The 20180-nt window shown below is 39.1% G+C and overlaps 2 long non-coding RNA genes across 4 annotated transcripts; both read left to right on the forward strand.

Annotated features, from left to right (window-relative positions):
• Positions 1-1301: 1301 nt before the first annotated feature.
• Positions 1302-14703, forward strand: LOC143419477 (uncharacterized). The gene is made up of 3 exons (XR_013099465.1): positions 1302-1433; positions 1649-1745; positions 14564-14703. It is a non-coding gene; the product is annotated as an uncharacterized LOC143419477 (long non-coding RNA).
• LOC143419681 (uncharacterized) lies at positions 10972-13058 on the forward strand. Of its 3 annotated transcripts, none has more exons than XR_013099694.1 (4): positions 10972-11483; positions 11673-11780; positions 11899-12106; positions 12270-13058. It is a non-coding gene; the product is annotated as an uncharacterized LOC143419681 (long non-coding RNA). The 3 variants fall into 3 exon arrangements; XR_013099693.1 differs by having other exon boundaries at positions 10972-11140; positions 11307-11483; positions 11673-12106; XR_013099692.1 differs by having other exon boundaries at positions 11673-12106.
• Positions 14704-20180: the final 5477 nt, after the last annotated feature.

The raw sequence follows: 20180 nt of genomic DNA on the forward strand, positions 1-20180 counted from the left end.
ATGTCCTAAAAGTTTATTTATTTATTGTACAGTTCGTTCATGTGAGTGTGACAGAAATTCTCTGTAGGGTCGTTACCCTCTCACTAAAAACAAAACGTTTCCTTGGATTGGATGGTTCAAACAAACTAACGTGAAAAGTTGTTCAGATGGGTATAACCATAAATAATCAGAATCAGAATGACTTTTGTGCGCACAAACAAGGAATTTCACTCCGGTTTGCACTTCTGCATACAAAAAAAGAAACTATTTATTATATCGTTTATTTGTCTCTTGTCTATAATACATACATATAGGCAAAACGTAAGAAAAGGTGCAGAAAGTCTTAAGAAATTATACAAACTATAAGTGCAAAACGGAGATAAAATTAATTAATATTGCCAGTGTAACTGGACAGTGAGGTAGTCAGCCAGTGTATGCATACTGTTTCACTAACTTTTGGTTGTCTGTTTCCTGCTACCTGACAGAGCAAGTTATAAAGGCCAGCAAGCACGATTGATCATGGAGCATAATGTAGTCCGTCGAGTCTCTCAGTCTCAAAAATGCAATATTTTACGACTGTATAATCACCTTCTCTGATGTAGTGACCACAGCTACAGAAAAAATATTGTGTTTAAAAGCTCCATATTTTTATTTGGGATGTAGAGAATTGGTATGTCCCATCAGGGCAATCTTGGAAAAGATAAATGTTGAAGGTGCAAAACATACTTCTGGGGGTTAGTTTTTTGTTTTTTTAAAAAAAGAACAATTGACATTCACATACACTAAAAACTACATTATACCTCTTGATTAGTCTCATACAGGTGTAGCCCTGGCTATATAAGTAGCTCATTATTTCAATTTGTTCATTAATATTGATAGTTAATTGCAAATGTTTAATGTAAGATAAGATAAGATAACTCTTTATTGTCATTGCACAGTCATACATAGTACAGTAGTACAATGAAATTGGAAAAACTGTCCTACGTCGGCACTACATATAACACAACACGACACGATATGACACATCACAACGTAACAAACAACACAACACAGTATATTAACTTAGTATAAAAAAGAAGAATAAGTGTATGTGTATTGCACACTGTTATTATTGCACATTAATTATGTGTTCAATGTGTTCAAGAATGTATACAAATGCCTGCAAAGTATGTGATGTGTGTCAGTTAAATGCACAACCTTTTTATTTGTATTTTGAGGTTTATGTCATTATTTTTGATATGGTATTGATATGTACTACAGCTCCAGTGAACCCTGAAGTAGTCTCAGGTAGAGGGGTGGGAGTAAGTGGGGAGCCGTGTGCACTTTGCAGGAAGCGAGAGAGACGAGAGCTGAACAGTGTCGAGTGAACGCAGAGTTCATAGAAGGGCGACAGACGCATTTTCGGGTTAACGGATAGTTAACTGGAGTCGAGAACTGTTGTACCCTACTGTGAGGTAAAGGTGGATTTTGTCTGACACTTGTACCCAATGTTATTGTGTAAAACGGATTAGCGCTAACACAGCCGCTAGCACAACTGCTAACATAGCCGCTAGCGTAGCCTAGCATATTCGCTAAGCTCTTGTTCTGCTCTGTTTTTATTTATTAAGCTAATGCTAAGATTGAATGTTATCGCATGTGAACTGGCATTTAGCGGAGTTGTGTGATTCAGTAGGAGGAGACGGACGTCTTGCTGGTGGTCAGAGAGGTCCCTTCTGCTGGTGTGCTGAAGTTATGTGTTCACGTGGGAGCACGTGGAAAGGACGACTGTGAGTGCTGCTGCCGCGGCCTGCTGGTAGCCGTGACTAGGGCTGCTCAATTAATCGAATTTTAATCACGATTACGATCTGGGCTTTCAACGATCATTAAAAATGACTGAGCCGATTATTGGCCCCTCCCTCATTTATCCGCGACACCTTAAAGGCCGGTCCGTGAAAATATTGTGGGGCATAAACCGTCTGTGGCGCAAAAAAGGTTGGAGACCGCTGATTAAGAGGACCCGAGGGAAGCTCGGAAAGCTAAGCAGAAGTTATTTGGAGAGGAGAGTGACTGCCGTTGGTTGAAAAGAGAGGTTAAAAAAAACTTCAGTGGTGTTGCACACTATTTTATATTATTTTTTAAAGTCATTGTTAACCCTTTAGATCCGGTCAGAGCAGCACGCTCCGTTTTGCATAACTATTTTTAAATCCCTGTAGAACTAAGCTAGCGCAATAATTTGTTTTGCATATGAAACCGGAGGAGTTGTACTTACATCTGATGCCATCAGTTTGTCCTCGGTCACGGTTTCCTTCCACATAAAGCTTTGCAAAAACTGCATAAAAAGCGCTTGCAGGAACAAAAACATAATATTCCAGAAACACGCTTTGCCGATCCGATCAGCTGTTCGTAACACGTCAGCGCGAACTGTCACATGTCCGCCATTTCCTGCCCGAAACCGGAAGTGACGTCATTTTCGCAGAAATTGTAGTTTTTTTACTTGTAGGCCTTAAAAGCCTATACTGGTCATGTTTGACTTTTCTGAATAGTTTCTGGGATGCTTAGAACTCGAATTGCACTGCTGGAAATAGTTTATTTTGATGCTGTTTTCTTTGCAAATTTGCATCATAGGATTGTTTTTTCGTTTTTCCTGCAGTATATAAAAATTTATGTATCTCCAAAATAAAACTATGAAGACACTCAAAATAAATTTCCTGTTGTAAACTATTTTTTGCAACTTTTTTGTATTTAAAGTTTTGAAGGATAAGCCTCTTAAATTTCTCCAAGTAGAAATATATGCAAAAAAACCAAAAATGATTTTCAATTTTTTTTTGTAGTTTATTGCACTTTTTTGCAATTAATGTAGTTACTATGGACTTAATGCATACATATTATTAAAATATGGGCTATAATAGTTGTATAGCAACTTGAAATGCTCCCACAAATGGCACTACAACATGTAAAAATATAATATAAGCTCTGGCGGATTTGGTTCTATGGTAGGTCTTAAAGGGTTAAATAAATATCGTCAAATAATCGAGATCTCAATTTCAGTGAAAATAATCGTGATTATCATTTTTGCCATAATCGAGCAGCCCTAGCCGTGACCCAGTTTCCCCGCTATCCCCTTGAACTGCCTGGAGGTGTGAGTACTGTTGTTTGCACGTGCTTTTTATTTTTACTGCTTTGCAACAAGTGAAGCGACCATATTGTTTTAGGTCCCAACGCACCCGAGCCACGACTCAGGCCTGCAACGAGGGGTTTGCTAGCAGAAAGACTGTAGCACTTGAGGTGTGTGTGTTTGGTGAGAGTGCGTGTGGGCCCACAATATTATTTGATTATTTTGTTTCTGTTGAGGTAGATACCTTATCATTGTTTAACAAACTTTATTGATTTTACTTATTTTCTTTGTGTTGTTAATTCAGCATTCACTAAAGTGGAGTTAACTTTATAATTGACCTGCTTGTGTGTGATTTATTTCCATGTAGTGTAGTTTTATTACATATTTAATACCATAAGCATTAAAAAGGGAGTATCAATAGGAAAGTAACAACAGGAACCCAGGGCCCCTCTCAATAGAACGTGGGACGGGTGTTACACAGGCTACTATATGCACAAAGAGGAGGCACATCATAGGAAGAGACCCGAGACATGCGGTTTAATTCTGTGCGATTCTGTTGTTTCTCATTTCACACTGTTGTATACCGAATGCTGCTTGTTTCGTAACTGATGGTGTTACGACCATGCTTCCTAGCCCAAGCGTCTGCTGCGTCACTAAGACTCTCTTTTGTTTAAAGTACTGTAATGCTTTGTTTTTCTAACAGACACAAGAAGCCAACATCTATTCAGCTGTCAGTTGGCTTCTACAATGTTTTATTGAACTGTTGGGAACTGAACGAGTATTTGCTTAATGGCTAAGGACATCAAACTTAGATCGAGGAACGGATTTCTAAATGTTAGGTTTTGAGAGGTCACTTTCCCGTCCACGAAAGTACAACATGTTGTATCTAACAGGGACAGAGATCTGTGTTTTGTTTGAAAATCTGGTGATGATCATGGTGTGTGGGAATTTTGGCAGAGTTCTGGATTGCTAATGAAAGTCATCTGTTGGACTGAGATAACCCCGCCAAATGCCTGCTGTTGCTCCTACAAGAGAAAGAGAGAGAGAGAGGAAAGAGTCCGACAAAGAAAATGATTCAGCCATGGTGAAATTGCAGCTATGAGCTGGAAACATCAAAGGTGCTGAGTAGAGGAAACATACAAAAGCATAAGTGTAAGTGGCAAATATTGATGACCTTTGATTTTGTAAAGCACGTAACTGTATCATATGAAGCGAGGTGGTGAAAAATGTGATTCTTTTTATGGTCCAACCAAATGTAAAAGCATGCAGCGCAAGCATGCACGATACCAAGAGCTCAAACAGATCGTACAAACAAGAGAAAAAAATACCTGGAAGTTTTATAGGTTGGGGAGTTTATACAGTGGGTTTATTCTACAGAGATAAAGTTTTTAAAAAGTACAGCGACAACTGGGCCAAAGTAAAAACAAAAAAAAGAGAGAGAGAAAAAGCCCACTGCAGATTGCTTCACTAGGAGTGTTTATATGTAGGTTAATTTGAACATGATGTAGGAGTTATAGCTTAACAAGAGCTGTGCAAGACTGCGTACCTCCACTGACACTGAAAATGACCTCCACATCATGAATGAATCGAGTCCCAGCCTCCACAAGTGCAGTTATGTGAAAAATAAATTAGGAATTAAGCATCAGTCAGGTGCTGCTAATCAACTGCTCTTGATTAATTGATCATCAGCTAGTGTGAGCACCTCTAAAAAAGCAGATGTTTCAGCAGTTTGTTGGTCTGGGGCATTCAGGGGTGTGCTAACAAAATACAACGATCATCCAAGTAGTGGATGTCCCAGCAAATTCACCCCGAGGTCAGAGAAACTGCAAAACGGCTACATCTCAGACTCTACAGGTCTCGGTTAGCATGTTAAATGCTAAAGTTCATGACAGTAAAATTAGAAACACACTGAACATGTATGGCTTGTTTGGAAGGGTTGCTGGGAGAAGGACTCTTCTGTCTCTGTGTAGAGTGGCAGTACAGGCAGTACCTGAACAAACAACAGGGTTTCAGGAACAATATTCTTTGGACAGGTGAGACAATATTGTACAAACACCTCATACTGACTGTCAGTGATGGAGGAGTGATGATTTGCTCTTGTTTTGACACATGGTCTGGGCACCTTGCAGTCACAGAGTTGTCTGTGAACTGCTCTGTATACCAAAGGATTCTGGAGAACAATGATATCTGATGTCTGAAAAGAAAAGAGTCAAATGTTGCAATGATCCAGTAAAAGTCCAGATCTCAACCCAAATGAAATATTCTGGGGTGTGGATCTTAAAGGAATTCCTACAAACCTCAACGTACTGAAGCAACATGGCAACGAAGAGTGGGCCACAATTCCTCCACAATCTTGTGAGAGTGTGATAGAAGTTACTCCTGCTTGAGGTGGTTCTTCATGCTACTAAGTCTTGAGGTGTATTTAATATTTCCACAGTCCTATGAACATAACCTTTTTCATATGTACTAGATTGTGGTATTTTCACAAGGACATCAAGACAGTGTCTTCCAGTCTTTAGTATTTCAATCAGGTCTTTACCTCAAAATGTCCAATTATGCCCTACATTACAAAATTCTTCCAAAAGTTCCTGTATTCAGATCTAGATGGGCTCCATCACTTCTAAGCTGGGCCAGGCCACCTCTTTAATATCGCTATCAGCAGATTTTCATGAACATTTATGGGCAGATTTGCATTTATTTTAATCAAAAACAGACAAACCAAAGCAAGCACAGAACCTCGAACATTAAGATAATACAACTGAGAAGCAAGTCAGCTCTCAAGATGCTAAAGATAAACCAAAGAGACAAAACAGCTGGATTTCTTTAATGCTTAACCTAGATGTGGAACATGTCTTCAAATTTATGATATGACTGACATGTAAAGTTAGAGAGGTTTAGAAGAAGACAAAACAAAAAACTACAACTATTACCACTACTACTACTACAGTACTTTCACTTTTTAAAAAGACTTACTTCAAAGAATAATAGCTCCAGTCACAGCTGGGATATGTTAAGCTGGAATGGGAAAGTAGGTCTTGCAGGGTATCCTAAAAAGGACAATAAGAGTATCAGAGTCCACATAAGTGATGATGCAGTAAGGTGTACTTGAACTGTTTATGAAAAGGATTGTTTCCTGGATTCAAACTGTTTTTGTTTGAGCTGCTCTCTGTAAGGGATACATAGAAAGCAATTCCTTTATTCCCATCCCACAAGAATGTTTAAACCCACCAAAAATGTTTCATCATTCAAACCTTCATTGGGGAGTTTTTTTTTGTTTTTGTTAAACATGACTATGGCATGAGAATAAAGGAATGTTAAATGTTATATAAAGAGTGCCTTGGTGCACTTTGATATTTTAGCTCTGACTGACTGTTGATCTGTAAGTAGCACTGGGAGACAAAAGAAATGTTTCTAACAATATCTTGAATGCTTAACAGACTGTAAATAAAAGATAGCTTGAGACATCACCCATTGGTTAGTGAAGCCCTCATTTGTATCATTATGCTCTTGCCAAGGAGTTAGTTCAACTAAGAAACAGAAGAAAATGTATCACTAATACAGTAGAGATCAGTAAGTCACAGACTAGGGCCCATGCTAAAGCACACATTACACTATCCTTGGGGCCATAATTTTTCAAAATGAACACCATGCACTAAGCAAGCAACTTCCAGGGATGGAAAAAGATCTTGGGGCCTTTTTCAGCTTGATTTGACAAATCCAGTGAAGAAACAACAGGAAAGCGGGGGCAGAGAGAGAGAAGGGGGAAGACATGCAGCAAAAGGTCACAGATCAGACTCAAACCCGGGCTGGCTGCTCTCAGCCATAAGGCACGTGGGTGCCTGCTCAACGTGCAGAGCTAAACCAGCACCCCATGGATGGAAAAATTTAACCCCAAAAATTGCAGTTTCTTTAATGACCACTTGAGGCAGAATCTAACAATGACTCAGTCTCTGTCAATTCCCATTTAAAAATATAGATCAAACCACAACAACCTTGAGGCGCTTTATATTGTAAGGTAAAGACCCTACATAATAATCATAATAGAGAAAACCACAACAATCAGACAACAATATGAGCAATCACCTGGAGACTGTGGGAAGGAAAAAAATCCCTTTTGGTAGGTAGAAACCTCAGGCAGAACTAGGCTCAGGGAGGGGCAGTCAGCAGCTGTGACCAGTTGGGGATGAGTAGAGTGAATCACAGATCGAGTGTTAATATTTGCAAATTTAAGGAATTTCTAAACTAACTACACTTTTCAGGTTAATTTTGTCACTTGACGATTATCCATATATAGTAAACAATTTCTGGACATACGTAGGTGTCTGAAATCACAAATTGTTTTTCTTTTACTTCCTTTCAGTAAAGTTTGCAGATGTTGTTCTGTTCAGTGATCAATTAGTCCACTTTTACTGTCCTCCCCATCTCCCTGATGTCTACATTAAACTCTGATCGTACTGTAGAGCAGTTGGTAGTTCTAATTAGGGTAAGAGAAAGATAGGTAAAGAGAGAAAAGGCTGTTTAAAACAAAATGACCATTTAAAGTGCTCAAACCATAAAAACAAAAAAGCCTGCAGTAGTTAGCCGTTTTGCACGTATAGGTTTATTGCATGCCACTTTATTTTCGTCCACCCCCCTCCCCAAAAGGTATTTTTTTTAACAGGAAAAAACTATGAAGTCATAGCAAGCTGTTTCTCATGCAGTATTCAGAGATTTTCAGGTTAGAGCCGTTGGCAAATATCTGGGTTTTTACATGTACCTTCAAAGTTTAAAAGCAAAGAGAGTTTATTCTTTATTTCTTGCAGTGGAGAGCCAGAGAGCAGCATCTGTCTTTGTGCCGCGGCTGAGTCGTATTGTCATTAGAAAGCACTCTCCTGCACTCTCCTCCTCATCATGATTCGAGGACGCTGCTCCCCCGCAGCATAAGGCGACACACGGCCCCATCATTGACATTCCTGCGGATGCACCATGCCCCCTGGTTCTCGCATAAGGAACTGGGGAGAAGTGCAGGGTGACATCAGAAGGAATTACTGACGGGAAAGAGGCAGAGAGAAGGAGAGTGTCACCTTATTATAACCTGACCCTAGGGCACTGAATTCCTACCTGAGAGAGATCTGGAGCTGGTCACTTACGTGATGTAACACACATGCACACACATCTCTGTGTCTGGCTGGAAAATCTGGGTGGCTAAAGTGAATAGTTGAGCTGCCCTTAAGCAAGGCATTGAACTTCAAGCTGCCCCGTTGGAGCTGCTCAGAGGTGCTGAGAGCTGGAGGAAGCTGTATGAATTTGAAGGAGGATATGCCTCAAAAGGAAGGTATTCATTCAGAATTGCCTGTTTCTAGGTAATCAGTATATTTCTTTCAATAATTTCTCAGCTTTTTCCTTAAAAAAAGAAAAAAAAAAAGCTTTTTTGACTCTTGTATGAATCGCTCCAGCCTGTTTTCATCCCGGGGCATCAATTAGTGGCATGTTGTCAAAGCTGGTCGGTGGCGTGGCTCATTTATTCACAAGGTGTCCTGAAACACTGAGTTATGGCATCGGTGAGACTGGGCTCTCATTTCCTATTTCTTTTTTGCCAAACTAACGTACTTTAACCAAAACCACTTTTTTTTAGTACCAAATCTAAGTGTTTAGGGAAAGCTAGAACAAAAACACTGCTGTCCATCAGTGCTACCCCTCAGCGTCCTAGTAGATAGATAGTAGATGGTATAAATTTGAAAATCACAAGATATTTTTAGAAAAGTTGACCGCTGACATTAAGGTTGAGGTCACTGAGACTTGAACTCATTTGAGATATTTAATAGATGCATCTGTTTCAAAATCCTATGTTGCCTCATTCTCCATTTATAAATTTGACAAACTTGGGCATTCGTGCCACCGGCCAGCCCGGCAGGGTGATGACAATCCTCCATTGGCATTTCATGGCTGAAGAGTAAAAAGCCAGTGAAACTAAATCAGAAAAGACTAGGACAAGCATAAAATACAAAAGGTCCATACAGGACAGAAGCAGTGGTCTCTTTACAAATGCATAATTCAGGCGCCGCACTGCTTTGCCAAAATTCCAGCCACCAAAACATAACTGGAATTAAAGTATGAGCATCGACCAAAGCAGCATCCTCAAAGGTTCTCCAAACAAAAGGCTCTCTAGTAGGGGTGAGTTTTGATTATCGATTTATCGATTAAAATCGATTCTAGCTTGGATTACATGATATTGATTCATTAAAATCCTGAATCGATTTTTTAATATAAATGTATTTTGCCCGAAAAGCCAGAATCTCAGGTTAAACCTCACAAAATTTCAACAACCACCAAACAGCTAAAACAGTAAATGAGAGCAGGTACACGGATTCTGCACAAAGACGTAAACACAAAGTGCGGACCCGCCGACGGATCAGAATCAGTGAGATGTCGCCTTTCTCACCCGACGGTACGGACACGGTCGAGGCTGAAAGCCGACAGCTCGCTGATTCTGATGTTTCGGCGGGTCCGCGCTTTGTGTTTACGCCCTTTTTGCGTTAGATTCTGAAGCTGCAGGTTTTATTTATCTCCAACCAAAATTCACTGAACCAGCAGCAAAAGAAGCAGCAAACTACGCTTCACATTTGATATAATCGTCATGAATCCCCTCTTACTTTTCCTGTTTTGTTTCCACCACAATAAAATCACACTTCATGCACAGCTCTCTCTCTCTCTCTCTCTCTCTCTCTCTCTCTCTCTCTCTCATCTAAAAATCTGTTTTCTGCATTATTCGCTTGCTTGTTATGCACAAGTCTCAAGTGTCAGCTTTCTTTTTGTAGATATAAAAATATGGGGTACCACTTTACAATAAGGCTCCCCTTATAGATGCTAATAAATAGTTTATAGCTATATTATTAATTAATTTGTAAATGCTTTATAAACCATTATTAATGGTTTATTATGCATTAGTTAAGGGTGAGAAAGAGGAAAAAAACTGACCGGTTTCTTGCCAAATAGTGAGCCAAATGTGTTCACCTATATATTTCATCTAGAGTTGCTATATTAAACATTTCAGACTAAGTTACTATCCTGTAAGCACAATCAGCATTTGTAAACATATTTTTTATCATAGAAAATTGTACTTCAGAAATGCATTATAAATATCCACAACTATCAATCGGAGCTTTGTTGTAAAGTGTAAAGCATAAAACCATTTATTAATGAATAATAAATATTTATAAATGCCAAATGGGAGCCTTATTGTAAAGTGTAAAGCATGACACCATTTATTTATGACTAATAAACATTTATAAATGCCAAATGGGAGCCTTATTGTAAAGTGTAAAGCATAACACCATTTATTAATGACTACTAAACATAAATGACAAAAGAGAGTTTTGTTGTAAAGTTTAAAACATGTCAACATTTATTAAGGACTAATAAACATTTATAAATGCCAAATGGGAGCCTTATTGTAAAGTGTAAAGCATAACACCATTTATTAATGACTACTAAACATTATAAATGACAAAAGAGAGTTTTGTTGTAAAGTTTAAAACATAAACAAAACTAAAAATATACAACTAAGTGATATCAATCGTTTGGAATAACCAATAGTAATAGAGCTATTCACATGTTATGTGATGTTAGTTAGCCACTGTAGCTAGCAGCCAAATGGCTCGGTAGCTAGCTAGCTAGCTAGCATTATACTCACCTTCATGTCTAACTGCTGACGTCGTTGGCTTAGTGCAATCTAGATCATCCAGTCTCTGCTTTTTGTATCTCTTCGAACGTGTGCTAACTGTGTAAGTCGCAGACGCACACAAATTTTTATCTTCTGCTCCATCCATGGTGCAGCAACTTGAACGAGCGCCTTCAGTGTGTCTGTTCGTGCCCCTTTGGCTTGACCTTCCAGAGCGCTCCACTGCCTGTCACGCTCTGAGAGGAGGGGCTTTCCTTAATAAAGTTAACTGTGATTGGATGGTTGTATAAGCTCCTCTGCGTTTAAATTAAATTTGTTTTCCCTCCCTTTGGCGGCAGAACATATTTCTTTAGCATGAATCCAGCGGGTTAGATCTACATAACAAAGTCGGAGATACATTATAACAGGTGAGACAATCCTCTTTTTTGCGTGGGACTATTTTTGATTATAGGGCTTGTTTTATATAGCATGTGAAGTTCTTTAACTCTGAACCGATTTGCACTAGACTCCCATAGAGTATTTTACGGTGTTTCGAGGTGATAATAAAATAAATTACTCATTTTTTCCCACCAGAATGTCTCTGGGAATGAGATTGCGCGCCAGAATAGAAGGAAAACAAACTAAATATAAGGCACTAAGGCTCATTAAATGGCTGCAGAAGAAACACCTGCTAAAAAAGAAGCTTAGATGTCCTGTTTGTCACCATAAGATGAAAATGATTTCCGTGGTGAAGAAAGACCAATATATGTGGTATGTATAATGCATGATAATGTAGTGCATGTAGTAAATATAACAAAATATTTCGGTTATCAATGCAAGAGGGAGCATTAACCTCTTTTCATTATTATTTTCTTCATACTTAATTTTGTGATTATCTTTTCAATTAATGCTCTTGTTTAAGGGTCCATTTCTTTACTTAACTCATTTGTATGTTCTCAGGTGCTGCAAAAGAGCAAGTCATAGGAAAGTTTCCAGAACAATTAGAACTAGCTCCCTCTTTGAGAAATCAAAAACATCTCTTTTCAGTTGGATGAAGTTCATTTACAGGTATATGTAGATGTAGACATTAATAGCAATGCACCTTTCATAATTGAACACCAATACGAGACTTGTGAAATAAAATTAGGGCCTCAGTAAGTAATAATTGCCTCAATTTCTATCACAGATTTTCACAAGGGCTCAGGCTCAGACAAATAGATATGATCGATGATGAAGTGGCTGGCAGCTCCAGAACACTAAGTAGCATGGCAAGACACATTCGACATGTTTGTATACGTGCAATTAAAAGACACAGAATAAACAATGGACACCGTCTTGGTGGTGACAGAGAATTTGTGGTTATAGATGAAAGCTGTCTCCGTCATCAGCGAAAGGTTGGTAAACTCTCAGACAGGTTTGTTAGAATCAATGCAGATCTGAATGTGTCCTCTAAACATGGAAACCTTTACCATAAGTAAAAAAAATTAGTAGAAGCAACCATCTTTTTGAATGTTTCTTTGTAGATATTCTGTTTAATTTTATTCTTTTTGTTTTCAGTATGCACGTGGACGCTTTGGAAATGCATGGAAAAGGAAGAAATGGGTATTTGGAATGATGGGAATTAAAGACAAAAGGCGAAGGCTCGTGTTAAAACTTGTTGAAAAACGATCAAGGCGCCACCTTGTTCCTCTGATCAGACAGCATGCTAAGTTGGGTAGTGCCATTATCAGTGATGAGTGGAGAGCCTACAAGAATGTTTTGACAAACATAGGGTACAGACATTACACTGTAAATCACAGCAGGTGGTTTGTAGATCCTCAATCTGGCAGTCATACACAGCATATCGAAAGGGCTTGGATGACCATCAAAGGACATGTCCGTAGACTAAGGAAATCGCACTGAGAAGTTGCTGGAGGAACACCTGATGGTTCTTGAGTGGTCATCTTGGCTTGGTTCGCGACACCCTGATGGACCACTGGGACGCTTATTTAAGGACATACAAAAAATATTTCCAGTTTGAACCAGTCTGGCATGAACTTTTTTTGGAGTGGGTGACTGTTTGGTGTTTTAAAAAACACATTTAATGTTACATGTGTTACTCTTACAATACATTGCCATTTTTGACAGTAGTTAAATGTTATTTCAAGCACTGATTGTAATTTAGGTCTAAGTGTTATAAATGGTGACATTATACATTTAAGACTCACTTTAGGCAATTATAAATGTTTATTAGTGATTAATAAATGTTGACATGTTTTAAACTTTACGACAAAGCTATCTTTTGTCATTTATAAATGTTTATTAGTGATTAATAAATGGTGTTATGCTTTACACTTTACAATAAGGCTCCCATTTGGCAATTATAAATGTTTATTAGTCCTTAATAAATGTTGACATGTTTTAAACTTTACGACAAAGCTATCTTTTGTCATTTATAAATGTTTAGTAGTCATTAATAAATGGTGTTATGCTTTACACTTTACAATAAGGCTCCCATTTGGCATTTATAAATGTTTATTAGTCCTTAATAAATGTTGACATGTTTTAAACTTTACAACAAAACTCTCTTTTGTCATTTATGTTTAGTAGTCATTAATAAATGGTGTTATGCTTTACACTTTACAATAAGGCTCCCATTTGGCATTTATAAATGTTTATTAGTCATAAATAAATGGTGTCATGCTTTACACTTTACAATAAGGCTCCCATTTGGCATTTATAAATATTTATTATTCATTAATAAATGGTTTTATGCTTTACACTTTACAACAAAGCTCCGATTGATAGTTGTGGATATTTATAATGCATTTCTGAAGTACAATTTTCTATGATAAAAAATATGTTTACAAATGCTGATTGTGCTTACAGGATAGTAACTTAGTCTGAAATGTTTAATATAGCAACTCTAGATGAAATATATAGGTGAACACATTTGGCTCACTATTTGGCAAGAAACCGGTCAGTTTTTTTCCTCTTTCTCACCCTTAACTAATGCATAATAAACCATTAATAATGGTTTATAAAGCATTTACAGATTAATTAAAAATATAGCTATAAACTATTTATTAGCATCTATAAGGGGAGCCTTATTGTAAAGTGGTACCAAATATGGAAATGTACTGATGCATGATCTGAATTATAATATTTCTGACTGTCTGAGGCAAATTTTCCCCGATTCAAATCGAATCGAATCGTGGATCGAATTGATTCGGGACCTTGTGAACCGGAATCAAATCGATTCTAGAAATCAGTGACGATACTCTCTAGCCAAGAAAGAGGGAACCAACCTCCAACAAAGCTTTACGCCAATTCAAAGTACATTAGGGGTGTTTACACCGAAGCTACCAGACCAAAACTTCCAAGTTATGCACTCATTGCCATTCTTACCATTGATATATTTACCAGTTATATGGATAATGGAGGTTTATGTGCGATGTTTTTGGATGTTATACCGTTTTCCCTTGCTCTTCTCTTTTGCACAATGTATTTAACACATGCATGCTGTGAAACGTATTTGGATGGTTTTGTGCTGCCTAAGTTTTGTTTTTACGTCAATAAATACAAATAAATTAATATTTATTGTTTAAAGCATTCATACATTAGAGGTAGCTTGCTGTTCCCAGATCTGTTATCATCAAGCAGCAACCTCTGAGGCTGAAAAATAAAGCTGATGCATAAATGCCAAAAAATCGAGTCTAGCCACATAGACCCATTATGAAAGAGCCAAGTTCACAGCAGAAATAAACATGTTTACTACACTGCCTATTTGAGCAATTTGTTGATGCTAAATTGAGTCACTGTATCCCTCTTCTTGTTTATGCTGCCGGTACCTGTGGCGCCCTCCCACAAAGAAATCGCAGCCTGTAATTGGATGATATGGGAAGGTTGTCAGCTGATGCAGCTCACCTGGGATTTCCAGGCTCACTCTCTCTTCCACTCCACCTGGCATCGACCCCCTTTGGTGTTTACGTTAATAAAATATTATTTATAACAAAAGGCAAATCTCTTGTGTCGACTCCTTCCTTGTCACACCCGTTTTAAAGCATTAAGTCTGATTACCTCTGCTGTTTATTGTACAAACCAAACAAGAACTTTTCAAGGGAAACATTTTTTTGCCATCCATAAGTTGATATTTCTGGTTATCATCTCAAAATTTTGACTTGCTAGCTCAAATGACATAAAAATAACTTGAATTTTTGAGTTATTTAATCAAGATTTTCATATAGTAACTTGATATTTTGTCTTATGGATGGCTATTTTTTTTTCAGTGGTGGAAACAAGTGTCCGTAGTTCTGGCCAGTGAAGTGTCAGTACTTTATTAATGTTAACACTAATTACTAGCTACCTGTATCTATGCAATGCATTCGTACAGTCTGTGAATGCAACTTAGGCTAAGCTATAATAATTTGTCGTTCCACAACATAGATTGTGATTGTCAGCATTCCAAAACATCCAAGTGGCAGTGTTGGGGAGTAACGGAATACATGTACCGGTGTTATGTATTCTTATTGAGTAACGTAACGGAATACAAAATACATTTTGGGGCATGTAATCTGTAGTGGAATACATTTTAAAAGTAACCTTCCCAACACTGCAAAGTGGACACTCCATCCATCCATTTCCTTCCACAAATGTGCATCTGGGTTGCGTGGATCACAGTCTCAGCGGACATATTCTCCCTGATTACCTCCTCCAGCTGGTCCTGGAGGACAGATGGGCTTTTCCAAGCCATTTGAGAGATATCTCTGTCTCCATCAACTCCTGGGTCTGCCCTGGGAGCTCCTGCTGGTTAGAACATGCCTGAAACAAACTCAGCTAAGAGGCATCAAGAAGGCATCCTAATCAGACACCTGGACCACCTTAACTGGCTCGTTTCAATGAGGAGGAGCATCTGCTCTACTCTCCTTCCTTCCTGAATGACTGAGCTTCTCACTGTGGTCTAGGGTTACCACTTACATCACCTCAAAATCAAGAAGATATTTCGATTTCTACTTTTTCTTCTACTTAGGTAAAGTTTGTGCCTGCTCTGCCCAGCTCTGCAAATGGACCCAAAAATACCTTTGACAAAAAGTGTCCTGAACCGACACAGTTTAAAAATAAGAAATAAAAAAGCTGTATAGTCCAAGTAACAACAGCCTCACAAGGACTTCTGAAAGGCAAATTATCCTTGATGATATGAGTGTGGAGCTGACTTTAAGAATTAAATGACATTCATCGGCCGGAAGAGCAACTCTGAATGAAGAATGAGAGAATTGCTTAGCGAAAGCGCCGGGTGCAAATCCCCCCCAAAATACCAGAGGATCCTCTTTTTCTCTCCTCTCTAATCTCTGCCGCTCCACCTTTAAGCAACAGTAATTTGTGACTGAAGTCCACACACAAAAACACACACGGAGCTCTACATGTGTAAACGCATGAAGAAAACACTCATACATGCACAATGTCCTGCCGTTTACCTATCTCTGTTGCCATTAAGCTTACCCTGCGTGCTTCGTTTTTCTCACTGAATCACAACCACTTTGTGTCCTGTAGCAAGACAGAGGCTTTGAGCCCCGAGGCTGCAGAGCTTTATCTCCGGCCTGAGAGAAACTCAGTCAGCAGGGCTGATAAACTCAGACCTCTGAAAGCATGCACGTGCGCACAGATTCGCACACAAACACAACTGAAAGGCACACACACACGGCAACATAATGGAATAAATTCACCATGGTGCTACTGAGTGAAACGACTGTGGCCAAGTGTATGGCTACAGTGGAAAGATAACATTTATTTTTCTTCTGCTCTGTTGGTGGAAAATTTTGTTGAGGACTTGCTGAGGGGTCCTGAGGGCCATGCTGTTTTATTTTCATTAGACTGTCAAAGCTGACGAGGACCGCGAACACGTGTCCAGACGCCTGGCAACAGGCGAATGTTTCTTTCTGTAAAGAAAACTGCATGTGCGCTATTTGACATGATGATGAATCGCCTATGAAGTAGTCATGTTTCCAGTTCGCTGGTAGCCGTCCGATGAGGTAAACTCTGGGAAGAAATCACATTATGCCCGCTCATGCAACACCAAAGTCCATATGAAATGTTGCACCAAAAAAAAAAAGAAAAAGGGAAGTCGCATTTAGAAGAAATTAGCTGTTGCTCTCATTCCTTTTGCGGCCGTCACATGTCGTCAGACTGTTTCAGTGCATTTTTGTTTTTACCCAAAGCGAGCAGTCGTGAATAATTACAAGCTGTCTTTTTCACTTCCACCCACCCTTAGGTGAATAAAGGTAATATCAAATCTTGCTCTTGCTTTTATATCATAACAATCTCAAGTCATTTCCGAGGCTCTCCTGCTCTCTGACACTAACGCTTTGTAATGAGGGCTACAGCAGCTCCTCGCCATTTGTCATGTAATCTGCCTGAAACTGTTGACGGAAATGGAGCAGACTCTGTGGGCTCAGAGAGGACTCGCTGGACAGCGCAATCAGCCAACAGCAGCAGGATGTGGAAACCGGTTCATGAGGTGTTGCTGGACAGGGACAACAGCCTTCTGCTCATGAGGTCACCCACCGCTATTCAGTGGACAAGGCTGGGAAATGCTGGACGTGGGTTTGTGGTTACAAGTGGTCCTGGTTTTGGAAAAAGGTTAATACATGACTTTTCCACCTTGCTGGTATTTCATGATTAAGCTAAAATGCTCCCTTGAGGAACACGTGGGAGACTGTCTTTCCTCATAAAGGAGCACTTAGCCGTTTTCTGAAAGGTTTCCTTCATCTCTTAAACATATGGAGGGTTGGATGAACAAGGACGCCTGCAGCTCTCACCCTTACTGTGGAGCTTGACTCCAGGAACTGCGAAAGTTTTCCAGCATCTAAATCTGTAAATGTGAAATAACCGTCAGCCACAAGATAATTATGAGAGCTGATGAGCTGATTAATGAAAGAGAGAGTATTTCATGGTCCCAGTCATAATGTTTCTATTTTCGTTGATGTCATTTATTATCCAGCATGTCGGTTTGTATTTGCCTTCTACTTCTGTTTCTTAGGTTATGTTTGGGTGGGGTCGCTGTGTGTCTTTGTTCTGAAGTATGTAGTTATCTCCAGCTTGTGTTCCCGTTCTGTTCCTCCAGTTTTGTCTCTGTGTTTCTTGTTCTCAGTTATGTCTCTTATTATGGTGATTGTTGATCTCTGTCTCTTGTGTTTAGTTTAACTCCTCCTCTGGCCCATTTTGTTAGTTACCCTCATCTTTTTAGTTATTTATGGTCCCAGCATTTAGTGTCCGAGTCTCCCCTTGGCCTTTGTTGTGTCCTCCCCGTGCGGTGTTTCCTGGGTTTTAGATTCCCTGCTCCTTATATTAGCCTTTTTTACGCTGTTTAAGAAACTGCATTTAAGTTGTTTTTTGAGTCCAAGTCCCACCTACCACAAAGCTCTTTTTATGACAGAGAATAATCTGGAAAAAGGGCTACAACCTCAAAAACAATCACATCAAGTCAAATAGTTCTAAGTCTTAAATGTTCAGCCCTTTAAGATCAACGCCATTACTCTTTATATCTTATAATGTTTGATTATATATTAATTTTTGGGCCTATTTTTGCTGTTTTTGAGAATCTTCAAAGCATTCTTCTTTTGGGTGCTCCCTTTAGCAATTGCCACAGAGGATCATCTGCCTCCATCTCACCTTCTTCATCTTTAGCATTCCCAAACCTTCCTTCACATACATCCATGAACGTCTCCATCTTCAACATCCTTTGTCCATCATTTTCACCGTCCCTCCTCTGCACACACCCAAACCATGTCATCCTCGCCTCTCTACCCTCGCTAGCTCAAAATAAGCTCAATACCTCAAAGTAAAAATCACAGTTTCCTATAATCTGTCAAGAGTAGGTTTGTATTGATAGCACAATATTGTAAGAAATTATCAATAAACATTAACTGGAGTCTGGATTTAATGGATATCACTGAAGAGATTGGTAAAGGCCACGCCCATTTGCAATGATTTTTTCTTTTACAAAACATTGCTTTGACTTCCTGTTGAACATATTTTCTACTTTGACATCATGATCATAGCAGATCTAAAAGGCGGGTTGGGGAGGTTACACACATACACACACGGGCAAGCGCACGTACACATGATTTTCACCCACCTGTTTTTCTGTCTGTGAAATGTATGCTGTCATGTCAATTCATCTCAGTCAATTCAGGGTCACTGGAGTCTGGAGCCTTTCTTTGCAGTGTTAAATAATATTACAGAAAGCTGTTGGTTTAATAACAAATGGAAAAAAAATAATTTGTACCTCCCAGATTTGGCCCGTTCGCTTTCCACTGCAAACTGAGACATTGTGGTTCACTTCAAAAATCCCTCCATAAGCTTCAACTGGTTCAGAACTCTGCTGCTCGCATTATCACCAGAACCCCCTCCTACCAGCACATCACCCCTGTTCTTCAGGAACTTCACTGGCTCCCTGTGAAATTCCGGATAATTTTCAAACTTCTTCTGCTCACCTTCAAGGCCATTCATAACCTCGCTCCTCCTTACCTTTCTGACCTGTTAACCACTACCTGTTCTGCCCGTTCACTTCGTTCTTCTTCTTCTATCCAGCTTACTGTACCTTCCTTCTGCCTCACCACCATGGGAAGCAGAGCTTTCAGCTGCTCTGCTCCCAGGCTGTGGAACTCTCTGCCCCCAGAAATAAGAAACACTGGTTCTCTCCCCCAGTTTAAATCCCAACTCAAAACTCATCTGTTCAAATCTGCATATTCACTGTGAATCCACTGTTTGTTAATTTTATCTTGTGCTTTTATTTTATTGTTCTTATTCTGCCATTGTTTTACTAAGTGTTTTATCCTATTGTAAAGTGTCCTTGGGTGACTTGAAAGGCGCTCATAAATAAAATTTATTATTATTATTATTATTATTATTATTATTATTATTATTATTATTACTTTTTCCACTCAATAAAATTAAGCATATTTACTCTACTAGCTTTGCTAATTCGATGTTAAATCTTGATAAAGTTGCAAGGCTGTGATAGTTTGGACATGTGCAGAGGAGGAATAGTGGATATGCTGAACAAAGGATGATGAAAATGGAGCAGCCAGGCAGGAGGAAAGAGGAACACCGCGGAGAAGAGCCATGGATGTAGTGCTGGAGGCGGTGCAGAGGGTTGGTGTGATAGAGGAGTTTGCGCAGAGATAGAGTGAGATGGAGGCACATGATCTGCTGCGGGGACTCCTAAAAGGAGCAGCCGAAAGAAGAAATCAGTTTTAAATCTTAGCCAGAGCTGCTTTGTAAGGACATCTTTGAATAGTTACTTCATCCAATATATCCCACCTGTTTTTTCTCATTTTCTTTTCACTCCTTTGTAATGATCTCCGCCATCCTCATTAGTTTCACCTGCTCACTTTTTTCACCTGTGTCCAATCAGCCCGATGTGCAAAAACTCTCGTCTTTGTCAGTTTCACTAAAGTCCTGTTTTCTTTCCTGGACTGCTTTTTCTCG

This window comes from Maylandia zebra, linkage group LG7 (genome assembly GCF_041146795.1).
Source record: "Maylandia zebra isolate NMK-2024a linkage group LG7, Mzebra_GT3a, whole genome shotgun sequence".
NCBI lineage: Eukaryota > Metazoa > Chordata > Actinopteri > Cichliformes > Cichlidae > Maylandia > Maylandia zebra.